The 12314-nt window shown below is 39.6% G+C and overlaps 1 non-coding gene and 1 pseudogene across 1 annotated transcript; one reads left to right on the plus strand and one right to left on the minus strand.

The window, feature by feature from the left end:
• Positions 1 to 3190: 3190 nt before the first annotated feature.
• On the plus strand, positions 3191 to 3369 carry LOC135022662 (U1 spliceosomal RNA; annotated as a pseudogene).
• Positions 3370 to 5452: 2083 nt separating this feature from the next.
• LOC135022526 (U1 spliceosomal RNA) lies at positions 5453 to 5615 on the minus strand. Its single transcript, XR_010219639.1, has one exon. It is a non-coding gene; the product is annotated as a U1 spliceosomal RNA (small nuclear RNA).
• Positions 5616 to 12314: the final 6699 nt, after the last annotated feature.

Here is a 12314-nt window from a genome sequence, read left to right on the forward strand (position 1 = left end):
CTAGCTGTGTTGTGCAGCTTCTTCCCTCTGCCCTTACCTCTGGCAAGAAAGGACGCACCTCGTACTTTCTTGTTTCTCTGTGATCGAAAGGACTGCATTTGATAATGTGGTGCTTTCTTAGGCTGTGAGGGAATATAAGGCAAAAAATTTGATTTACCAGCTGTAGCTGTGGAGACAAGGTCCGAGAGACCTTCCCCAAACAATTCCTCACCCCTGTAAGGTAAAACCTCCATATGCCTTTTTGAGTCGGCATCACCTGTCCATTGCCGGGTCCATAGGACTCGTCTAGCAGAAATCGACATAGCGTTTATTCTAGAACCCAGTAGACTAATGTCACTTTGAGCATCTCTCATATATAGGACAGCATCTTTTATATGCCCTATGGTCAATAACATAGCATCCTTATCTAGGGTCTCAATCTCTGCTGATAAGGTATCTGTCCATGCTGCCACCGCGCTACAACCTCGGCCGACGCAATTGCCGGTCTGAGTAAGGTACCAGAATGTGTGTAAATGGACTTTAGGGTAACCTCCTGCTTGCGGTCAGCAGGGTCCCTGATGGTAGCCGTATCCTGGGATGGCAGCGCTACCTTTTTGGATAAGCGTGTCAATGCTTTATCCACCCTAGGGGAGGATTCCCACCGTATCCTGTCCATTGGCGGGAAAGGATACGCCATAAGAATCCTTTTGGGAATCTGCAGCTTTTTGTCTGGAGATTCCCAAGCTTTTTCACATAATTCGTTCAACTCATGTGAGGGGGGAAAGGTTATCTCAGGTTTCTTTCCCTTATACATGTGTACCCTCGTGTCAGGGACAGGGGACTCTGTGATGTGCAAAACATCTTTTATTGCAATAATCATATATCGAATACATTTAGCCAATTTTGGTTGTAACTTTGCATCATCGTAGTCGACACTGGAGTCAGAATCCGTGTCGGTATCTGTGTCAACTATTTGGGATAGTGGGCGCTTTTGAGACCCCGAAGGTCCCTGCGACATAGGGACAGGCATGGGTTGACTCCCTGACTGTTCCCTAGCTTCAGCTTTGTCTAATCTCTTGTGTAATAAGTTTACATTAGCACTTAAAACATTCCACATATCCATCCAGTCAGGTGTCGGCGTTGTCGATGGAGACACCACATTAATTTGCTCCTGCTCCTCTCTAGGAGAGCCTTCTACCTCAGACATGTCGACACACGTGTACCGACACACCATACACTCAGGGAATCCTCTTATCTGAGGACAGTTCCCCAACAAGGCCCTTTGGAGAGACAGAGAGAGAAAGTATGCCAGCACACACCCCAGCGCTATATGACCCAGGAAAAAAACACAATCATTTTATGTTTACCCAGTAGCGCTGTATTTCCATATATATATGCGCCTAATTATGTGCCCTCTCTTCTTTAAGACCCTCTTTCTACCGTGGTATAAGCAGGGGAGAGTCCATGGAGCTTCCCCTCAGCGGTGCTGTGGAGAAAATGGCGCTGGTGAGTGCTGAGGGAGAAGCCCCACCCCCTCAGCGACGGGCTTCTGTCCCGCTCAAATATAGTAAAAAAATGGCGGGGGCTCTTATATATATATACAGTGCCTAGCTGCATATATATTTATTTTGCCAAAGAGAGGTCTATATTGCTGCCCAGGGCGTCCCCCCTGCGCCCTTCACCCTTACACTGACTGCCGTGTGTGAGGTGTATGGGAGCAATGGAGCACAGCTTTACTGCTGTGCGTTACCTCAGTGAAGATCATGAAGTCTTCCGCCGCCTCTGAAGTCTTCTTTTCTTCTCATACTCACCCGGCTTCTATCTTCCGGCTCTGCGAGGGGGACGGCGGCGCGGCTCTGGGACGGACGGCGAGGGTGAGACCTGCGTACCGATCCCTCTGGAGCTAATGCTGTACAGTAGCCTAAGAAGCAGAGCCTATCAACTCACAGAAGTAGGTGTGCATCTCTCCCCTCCGCCCCTCGATGCAGGGAGTCTGTTGCCAGCAGGCTCCCTGAAAATAAAAAAATCTAACAAATATACTTTCTGTCAGGAAACTCAGGAGAGCTCCCTGAAAAGCACCCAGTCTCCTCTGGGCACAGTAGTAAACTGAGGTCTGGAGGAGGGGCATAGAGGGAGGAGCCAGTGCACACCCAGATCTAAAGTCTTTCTTAAAGTGCCCATGTCTCCTGCGGAGCCCGTCTATCCCCCATGGTCCTTACGGAGTCCCCAGCATCCTCTAGGACGTAAGAGAAAAATTATGCTTGCAGAAAAATCCAATTGAGTGATTAAACAGCTCCAGAGCTGCTCTGTAAGGCAAGTAAAAGGGTGTGGGCCCTGCAGCACTACCTGTAGTTTGCATTGTGCATTGGAAGCCTAGTTTGCTGTCTGTTTCCACTTCTTTTTTCTTGAGCCCCTCCCGTCTATACCCTTGTGCACTATCCTGACTTCTCCTCCCGTCTGCTTACTTTGTGCCTTCCAATGCACAATGCAAACTACAGGTAGTGCTGCAGGGCCCACACCCTTTTACTTGCCTTACAGAGCAGCTCTTGAGCTGTTACAGTGCCCAGCTGCTGCAAGAAATCAGCGTGAATGCTTCAGGGGCTGGGGCATGGCCAACATGAGCCCCACACCGAAGGAGGGTGGGGGTGTTTAATGCGAACTAGGGGTCTCGCACAATGCGAACTACAGGTAGTGCTGCAGGGCCCACACCCTTTTACTTGCATTACAGAGCAGCTCTGGAGCTGTTACAGTGCCCAGCTGCTGCAAGAAATCAGCTTGAATCCTTCAGGGGCTGGGGCATAGCCAACATGAGCCCCACACCGACGGAGGGTGGAGGTGTTTAATGCGAACTAGGGGTCATCCAAGTGCCGCAAAAGGCCGCCATGCCCTGCACGCCCCTTTTCTCTTTTCATATGCAGACGAGGGTTGAAGCCAACTTTGACCCACTGCTTGGATGACATCGCCATATGCAAATCCATCTGCTGCAGGCCTTCCCCCAGGAATGCTTGCACTAGTTGTTGCATTTGGTTTGTTGTTTGGGGGTGCTTCAGTATTAGGCAGCCTTCTGCCCTCCCATGTTCATCTGAAAATATGTGTTCTCCCTGCAGTTGTTGTCCCCAGATGAGAGTTCCCTTGTGCTGCCTCAGTTGAATCTCCTTTACTTGACAGAGATGTGCCTGAGCAGCGGCCCTCCCCAGCCCTATCCCAAATCATACTTATTTTGCATAGGAGATACCATGGTCATGAAGACTGTTCTCCCAGGGTGCGGTTCATTCATTGCATTCTGGGTATGCTGACCCCTGTGATTTCCCCAAATGTGGGAAACTCGACTGCATTATTTAATGCGAACTAGGGGTCATCCAAGCACCGCAAAAGGCCGCCATGCCCTGCATACCCCTTTTCTCTTTTCATAAGCAGACGAGGTTTGAAGCCAACCTTGACCCACTGCTTGGATGACATCACTTGCTGCCTTTCCAATGAAGTAAGTTTAATTTAATAATAGGTGAAAAACCATCCCTACAAAGGTGATAATCAGATACTTGGCTTTGTGGACACTTTTCAGAGCACAAATTTGTTAGCATAAAAATAAAGCCAGAAAATGAAGAGCTGTTTAATCACTCAATTGGATTTTTCTGCCAGCATATTTCTTTTTCTCTGCAACCCACTGCTAAATTGTGCTTTGTGGCTGTTTTTTTTATAAAATCACTTAATCAAATCTAACTCTGATTACATCAGAGAAGGCCAGGTTCCCTACACCATAAGAGGTGGTTTGAAATTTTTACTTGTCTACTTAAAGATCACCAAAATCTGATAACAAGGTCAATTACGTCCCTAGGTGGGATTGAACCACCAACCTTTTGGTTAACAACTGAACACGCTAACTGTTTGTGCCTCAGAGACACTTTGCGAAAGTACATACTGACAAAGGCTAATAAGCATTCATCTAGAACGTTTCCTAGAAAAACTTTAAAAAGTCAATAATCTGGAGAGTTTTTGTAAGATGTTTCTTCCATCAACCAATGAAGAAACACATTGGTACTTTCCCATGATGAGTGAGTGCTTCAGGATCTCTTGCACTTACATGTGCAGCAGAGTACTGTAATGGAAGCATGCTGGGTCCATAACCCAGAGGTAGGCAGATTGAAACTATCCTCTGCTATATGCATTGTTTTTTGTTAATTAAAGTAATCCAAAACTGGGATTGATATTTTTGCTCTTTTATTTTTACTTAAAGTACAATAACTTTTACCATTTTAATTTGTTTTAATAGTATATTGACAGTATTGTTTTCTTTCAAAAATCCACTTAATTTTCTTTACCCTATTATTAAAATGGTAATTGACAAAAACAAACTACATTGTCACCAGAAGAGCAGTACAAAATATACAAGTGATATATTAAAATCATCTTTCCAGCTTTAATTTCAATGATGCCTTGGTGCAACAATTTTGTGAGAAACATCTTCACCCATAAAGAAAGATTTTCTTAATTCCTTACCTGTGTGCTGATTAGATATCACCTTGTTTTCACATTAAACAGACTTCCCCTTGAGGAAGCAGCAAGGATGCAGTGACGTTTATGTTTCCTGGTGTCAACCTGTATTATTTCAGTAGACATTGAAATGAGGATGCATCTTGCTGCCTTTCCAATGAAGCAAGTTTAATTCAGTAATAGGTGAAAAACCATTCCTACTAAAGGTGTTAATCAGAGACTTGGCTTTGTGGACACTTTTCAGAGAGCAAATTTGTTAGCATAAACATAAAATCAGAAAATGAAGAGCTGTTTAATCACTCAATTGGACTTTTCTGCCAGCATAATTTTTTTTCTCTGCAACCCACTGCTAAATTGTGCTTCCTAGCTGTTTTTTATAAAATCACTTAATCAAATCTAACTCTGATTACATCAGAGAAGGCCGGGTACCCTACACCATAAGAGGGGGTTTGAAATTTTGACTTGTCTACTTAAAGATCACCAAAATCTGATAACAAGGTCAATTACGTCCCTGGGTGGGATTGAATCACCAACCTTTAGGTTAATAGCCATACACACTAACTGATTGCGCCATAGCGACACTTTGCGAAAGTACATACTGACAAAGGCTAATAAGCATTCATCTAGAACGTTTCCTAGAAAAACTTTAAAAAGTCAATAATCTGGAGAATTTTTGTAAGAAACACATTGGTACTTTCCCATGATGAGTGAGTGCTTCAGGATCTCTTGCACTTACATGGGCTATTAACCAAAAGGTTCCCACCCAGTGATGTAATTGACCTTGTGATCAGATTTTGGTGATCTTTAAGTAGACAAGTCAAAATTTCAAACCCCCTCTTATGGTGTAGGGTACCTGGCCTTCTCTGACGTAATCAGAGTTAGATTTAATTAAGGTGCGCAAGGGCATAGAAGGGAGCGGTTTAAGAAAAGAGAAGTGGAAACAGACAGCAAACTAGGCTGGAGAGAGACCTGAGACAAAGAGATCTGAATTATACGAGAGCCGACCAGGGGAAACACAAATTATGCAGTCAAGTTTCCCACATTTGGGGAAATCGCAGGAGCAGCACACCCAGAGTGCAATGGGTGAGCCTTGCCCTGGGAGAAGCACCTTCATGATCATAGTATCTCACCTGGCAGGTAAGTAGGAGTTGGGCTAGTGCTGGGGAGGGTCGCTGCTCGGGTACGCCCCTGTCAAGTGAAGGAGATCCAACTGAGGCAGCACAAGGGAACTCTCGAAAGAAGAACAAGGCTAGAGGAAGATCTGAGACAAAGAAATCTGACTTTTACCAGAGCTGACCAGAGGAAAGCACAAACACAGTCCCCCACTACCACCAGGAAACATTAACGCCACTGCATCCTTGCTGCTTTCTCATGTGGTAGTCTATTTAATGTGAAAACAAGGTGATATCTAATTAGCACACAGAAAAGAAAATTAAGTGAATTTTTGAAAGAAAACAATACTGTCAATATACTATTAAAACAAATTAAAATGGTAAAAGTTATTGTACTTTAAGTAAAAATAAAAGAGCAAAAATGTCAATCCCAGTTTTGGATTACTTTAATTAACAAAAAAAATGCATATAGCAGAGGATAGTTTCAATCTGCCTACCTCTGGGTTATGGACCCAGCATGCTTCCATTACAGTACTCTGCTGCACATGTATGTGCAAGAGATCCTGAAGCACTCACTCATCATGGGAAAGTACCAATGTGTTTCTTCATTGGTTGATGGAAGAAACATCTTACAAAAACTCTCCACATTATTGACTTTTTAAAATGTTTCTAGGAAACGTTCTAGATGAATGCTTATTAGCCTTTTTCAGTATATGCTTTTGCAAAGTGTCGCTGTGGCGCAATCAGTTAGTGTGTAAGGCTATTAACCAAAAGGTTGGTGGTTCAATCCCACCCAGGGACGTAATTGACCTTGTTATCAGATTTTGGTGATCTTTATGTAGACAAGTCAAAATTTCAAACCCCCTCTTATGGTGTAGGGTACCTGGCCTTCTCTGATGTAATCAGAGTTAGATTTGATTCAGTGATTTTATAAAAACAGCTAGGAAGCACAATTTAGCAGTGGGTTGCAGAGAAAAAGAAATATGCTGGCAAAAAAATCCAATTGAGTGATTAAACAGCTCTTCATTTTCTGGCTTTATTTTTATGCTAACAAATTTGTTCTCTGAAAAGTGTCCACAAAGCCAAGTCTCTGATTAACACCTTTGTAGGGATGGTTTTTCACCTATTACTAAATTAAACTTGCTTCATTGGAAAGGCAGCAAGATGCATCCTCATTTCAATATCTACAGAAATAATACAGGTTGACACCAGGAAACATTAACGCCACTGCATCCTTGCTGCTTTCTCATGTGGAAGTCTGTTTAATGTGAAAACAAGGTGATATCTAATTAGCACACAGGTAAGGAATTAAGAAAATCTTTATTTAAGGGTGAAGATGTTTCTCACAAAATCGTTGCCCCAATGCATCATTGAAATTCAAGCTGGAACGATGATTTTAATATATCACTTGTACATTTTGTATTGCTCTTCTGGTGACAATGTAGTTTGTTTTTGTCAATTACCATTTTAATAATAGGGTAAAGAAAATTAATTGGATTTTTGAAAGAAAACAATACTGTCATTATACTATTAAAACAAATTAAAATGGTAAAAGTTATTGTACTTTAAGTAAAAATAAAAGAGCAAAAATATCAATCCCAGTTTTGGATTACTTTAATTAACAAAAAAAAATGCATATAGCAAAGGATAGTTTCAATCTGCCTACCTCTGGGTTATGGACCCAGCATGCTTCCATTACAGTACTCTGCTGCACATGTAAGTGCAAGAGGTCCTGAAGCACTCACTTATCATGGGAAAGTACCAATGTGTTTCTTCATTGGTTGATGGAAGAAACATCTTACAAAAACTCTCCACATTATTGACTTTTTAAAATGTTTCTAGGAAACGTTCTAGATATATGCTTATTAGCCTTTGTCAGTATGTACTTTTGCAAAGTGTCGCTGTGGCGCAATCAGTTAGTGTGTATGGTTATTAACCAAAAGGTTGGTGGTTCAATCCCACCCAGGGACGTAATTGACCTTGTTATCAGATTTTGGTGATCTTTAAGTAGACAAGTCAAAATTTCAAACCCCCTGTTATGGTGTAGGGTACCTGGCCTTCTCTGATGTAATCAGAGTTAGATTTGATTCAGTGATTTTATAAAAACAGCTAGGAAGCACAATTTAGCAGTGGGTTGCAGAGAAAAAGAAATATGCTGGCAAAAAAATCCAATTGAGTGATTAAACAGCTCTTCATTTTCTGGCTTTATTTTTATGCTAACAAATTTGTTCTCTGAAAAGTGTCCACAAAGCCAAGTCTCTGATTAACACCTTTGTAGGGATGGTTTTTCACCTATTACTAAATTAAACTTGCTTCATTGGAAAGGCAGCAAGATGCATCCTCATTTCAATGTCTACTGAAATAATACAGGTTGACACCAGGAAACATTAACGCCACTGCATCCTTGCTGCTTTCGCATGTGGAAGTCTGTTTAATGTGAAAACAAGGTGATATCTAATTAGCACACAGGTAAGGAATTAAGAAAATCTTTATTTAAGGGTGAAGGTGTTTCTCACAAAATCGTTGCCCCAATGCATCATTGAAATTCAAGCTGGAAAGATGATTTTAATATATCACTTGTACATTTTGTATTGCTCTTCTGGTGACAATGTCGTTTGTTTTTGTCAATTACCATTTTAATAATAGGGTAAAGAAAATTAAGTGGATTTTTGAAAGAAAACAATACTGTCAATATACTATTAAAACAAATTAAAATGGTAAAAGTTATTGTACTTTAAGTAAAAATAAAAGAGCAAAAATATCAATCCCAGTTTTGGATTACTTTAATTAACAAAAAAAAATGCATATAGCAGAGGATAGTTTCAATCTGCCTACCTCTGGGTTATGGGCCCAGCATTTTTCCATTGCAGTACTCTGCTGCACATGTAAGTGCAAGAGATCCTGAAGCACTCACTCATCATGGGAAAGTACCAATGTGTTTCTTCGTTGGTTGATGGAAGAAACATCTTACAAAAACTCTCCAGATTATTGACTTTTTAAAGTTTTTCTAGGAAACGTTCTAGATGAATGCTTATTAGCCTTTGTCAGTATGTACGTTTGTAAAGTGTCTCTGTGGCGCAATCTGTTAGTGTGTTTGGTTATTAATCAAAGGGTTGGTGGTTCAATCCCACCCAGGGATGTAATTGACCTTGTTATCAGATTTTGGTGATCTTTAAGTAGACAAGTCAAAATTTCAAACCCCCTTCTTATGGTGTAGGGTACCTGGCCTACTCTGATGTAATCAGAGTTAGATTTGAATAAGTGATTTTATAAAAAAAACAGCTAGGAAGCACAATTTAGCAGTGGGTTGCAGAGAAAAAGAAATATGCTGGCAGAAAAATCCAATTGAGTGATTAAACAGCTCTTCATTTTCTGGCTTTATTTTTATGCTAACGAATTTGTTCTCTGAAAAGTGTCCACAAAGCCAAGTATCTGATTAACATATTTGTAGGGATGGTTTTTCACCTATTACTAAATTAAACTTGCTTCATTGGAAAGGCAGCAAGATGCATCCTCATTTCAATATCTACTGAAATAATACAGGTTGACACCAGGAAACATTAACGCCACTGCATCATTGCTGCTTTCTCATGTGGAAGTCTGTTTAATGTGAAAACAAGGTGATATCTAATTAGCACACAGGTAAGGAATTAAGAAAATCTTTATTTAAGGGTGAAGATGTTTCTCACAAAATCGTTGCCCCAATGCATCATTGAAATTCAAGCTGGAAAGATGATTTTAATATATCACTTGTACATTTTGTATTGCTCTTCTGGTGACAATGTAGTTTGTTTTTGTCAATTACCATTTTAATAATCGGGTAAAGAAAATTAATTGGATTTTTGAAAGAAAACAATACTGTCAATATACTATTAAAACAAATTAAAATGGTAAAAGTTATTGTACTTTAAGTAAAAATAAAAGCTAAAATATCAATCCCAGTTTTGGATTACTTTAATGAACAAAAAAAAAATGCATATAGCAAAGGATAGTTTCAATCTGCCTACCTCTGGGTTATGGGCCCAGCATGCTTCCATTGCAGTACTCTGCTGCACATGTAAGTGCAAGAGATCCTGAAGCACTCACTCATCATGCGAAAGTACCAATGTGTTTCTTCATTGGTTGCTGGAAGAAACATCTTACAAAAACTCTCCAGATTATTGACTTTTTAAAGTTTTTCTAGGAAACGTTCTAGATGAATGCTTATTAGTCTTTGTCAGTATGTACTTTTCGCAAAGTGTCTCTGTGGCGCAATCGGTTAGTGTGTTCAGCTATTAATCAAAAGGTTGGTGGTTCAATCCCATCCAGGGACGTAATTGACCTTGTGATCAGATTTTGGTAATATTTAAGTAGACAAGTCAAAATTGCAAACCCCCTCTTATGGTGTAGGGTACCTGGCCTTCTCTGATGTAATCAGAGTTAGATTTCATTAAGTGATTTTATAAAAAAACAGCTAGGAAGCACAATTTAGCAGTGGGTTGCAGAGAAAAAGAAAAATGCTGGCAGAAAAATCCAATTGAGTGATTAAACAGCTCTTCATTTTCTGGCTTTATTTTTATGATAACAAATTTGTTCTCTGAAAAGTGTCCACAAAGCCAAGTATCTGATTAACATCTTTGTAGGGATGGTTTTTCACCTATTACTAAATTAAACTTGCTTCATTGGAAAGGCAGCAAGATGCATCCTCATTTCAATATCTACGGAAATAATACAGGTTGACACCAGGAAACATTAACGCCACTGCATCTTTGCTGTTTTCTCATGTGGAAGTCTGTTTAATGTGAAAACAAGGTGATATCTAATTAGCACACAGGTAAGGAATTAAGAACATCTTTATTTAAGGGTGAAGATGTTTCTCACAAAATCGTTGCCCCAATGCATCATTGAAATTCAAGCTGGAAAGATGATTTTAATATATCACTTGTACATTTTGTATTGCTCTTCTGGTGACAATGTAGTTTGTTTTTGTCAATTACCATTTTAATAATCGGGTAAAGAAAATTAATAGGATTTTTGAAAGAAAACAATACTGTCAATATACTATTAAAACAAATTAAAATGGTAAAAGTTATTGTACTTTAAGTAAAAATAAAAGAGCAAAAATATCAATCCCAGTTTTGGATTACTTTAATTAACAAAAAAAATGCATATAGCAGAGGATAGTTTCAATCTGCCTACCTCTGGGTTATGGACCCAGCATGCTTCCATTACAGTACTCTGCTGCACATGTAAGTGCAAGAGATCCTGAAGCACTCACTCATCATGGGAAAGTACCAATGTGTTTCTTCATTGGTTGATGGAAGAAACATCTTACAAAAACTCTCCACATTATTGACTTTTTAAAATGTTTCTAGGAATCGTTCTAGATGAATGCTTATTAGCCTTTGTCAGTATGTTCTTTTGCAAAGTGTCGCTGTGGCGCAATCAGTTAGTGTGCAAGGCTATTAACCAAAAGGTTGGTGATTCAATCCCACCAAGGGACTTAATTGACCTTGTTATCAGATTTTGGTGATCTTTAAGTAGACAAGTCAAAATTTCAAACCCCCTATTATGGTGTAGGGTACCTGGCCTTCTCTGATGTAATCAGAGTTAGATTTGATTCAGTGATTTTATAAAAACAGCTAGGAAGAACAATTTAGCAGTGGGTTGCAGAGAAAAAGAAATATGCTGGCAGAAAAATCCAATTGAGTGATTAAACAGCTCTTCATTTTCTGGCTTTATTTTTATACTAACAAATTTGTTCTCTGAAAAGTGTCCACAAAGCCAAGTCTCTGATTAACACCTTTGTAGGGATGGTTTTTCACCTATTACTAAATTAAACTTGCTTCATTGGAAAGGCAGCAAGATGCATCTTCATTTCAATGTCTACTGAAATAATACAGGTTGACACCAGGAAACATTAACGCCACTGCATCCTTGCTGCTTTCGCATGTGGAAGTCTGTTTAATATGAAAACAAGGTGATATCTAATTAGCACACAGGTAAGGAATTAAGAAAATCTTTATTTAAGGGTGAAGATGTTTCTCACAAAATCGTTGCCCCAATGCATCATTGAAATTCAAGCTGGAAAGATGATTTTAATATATCACTTGTACATTTTGTATTGCTCTTCTGGTGACAATGTAGTTTGTTTTTGTCAATTACCATTTTAATAATCGGGTAAAGAAAATTAAGTGGATTTTTGAAAGAAAACAATACTGTCAATATACTATTAAAACAAATTAAAATGGTAAAAGTTATTGTACTTTAAGTAAAAATAAAAGAGCAAAAATATCAATCCCAGTTTTGGATTACTTTAATTAACAAAAAAAAATGCATATAGCAGAGGATAGTTTCAATCTGCCTACCTCTTGGTTATGGACCCAGCATGCTTCCATTACAGTACTCTGCTGCACATGTAAGTGCAAGAGGTCCTGAAGCACTCACTTATCATGGGAAAGTACCAATGTGTTTCTTCATTGGTTGATAGAAGAAACATCTTACAAAAACTCTCCACATTATTGACTTTTTAAAATGTTTCTAGGAATCGTTCTAGATGAATGCTTATTAGCCTTTGTCAGTATGTACTTTTGCAAAGTGTAGCTGTGGCGCAATCAGTTAGTGTGTAAGGCTATTAACCAAAAGGTTGGTTATTCAATCCCACCCAGGGACTTAATTGACCTTGTTATCAGATTTTGGTGATCTTTAAGTAGACAAGTCAAAATTTCAAACCCCCTGTTATGGTGTAGGGTA

The sequence above is a fragment of the Pseudophryne corroboree genome, unplaced genomic scaffold (assembly GCF_028390025.1).
Source record: "Pseudophryne corroboree isolate aPseCor3 unplaced genomic scaffold, aPseCor3.hap2 scaffold_388, whole genome shotgun sequence".
In the NCBI taxonomy this organism is placed as follows: Eukaryota; Metazoa; Chordata; class Amphibia; order Anura; family Myobatrachidae; genus Pseudophryne; species Pseudophryne corroboree.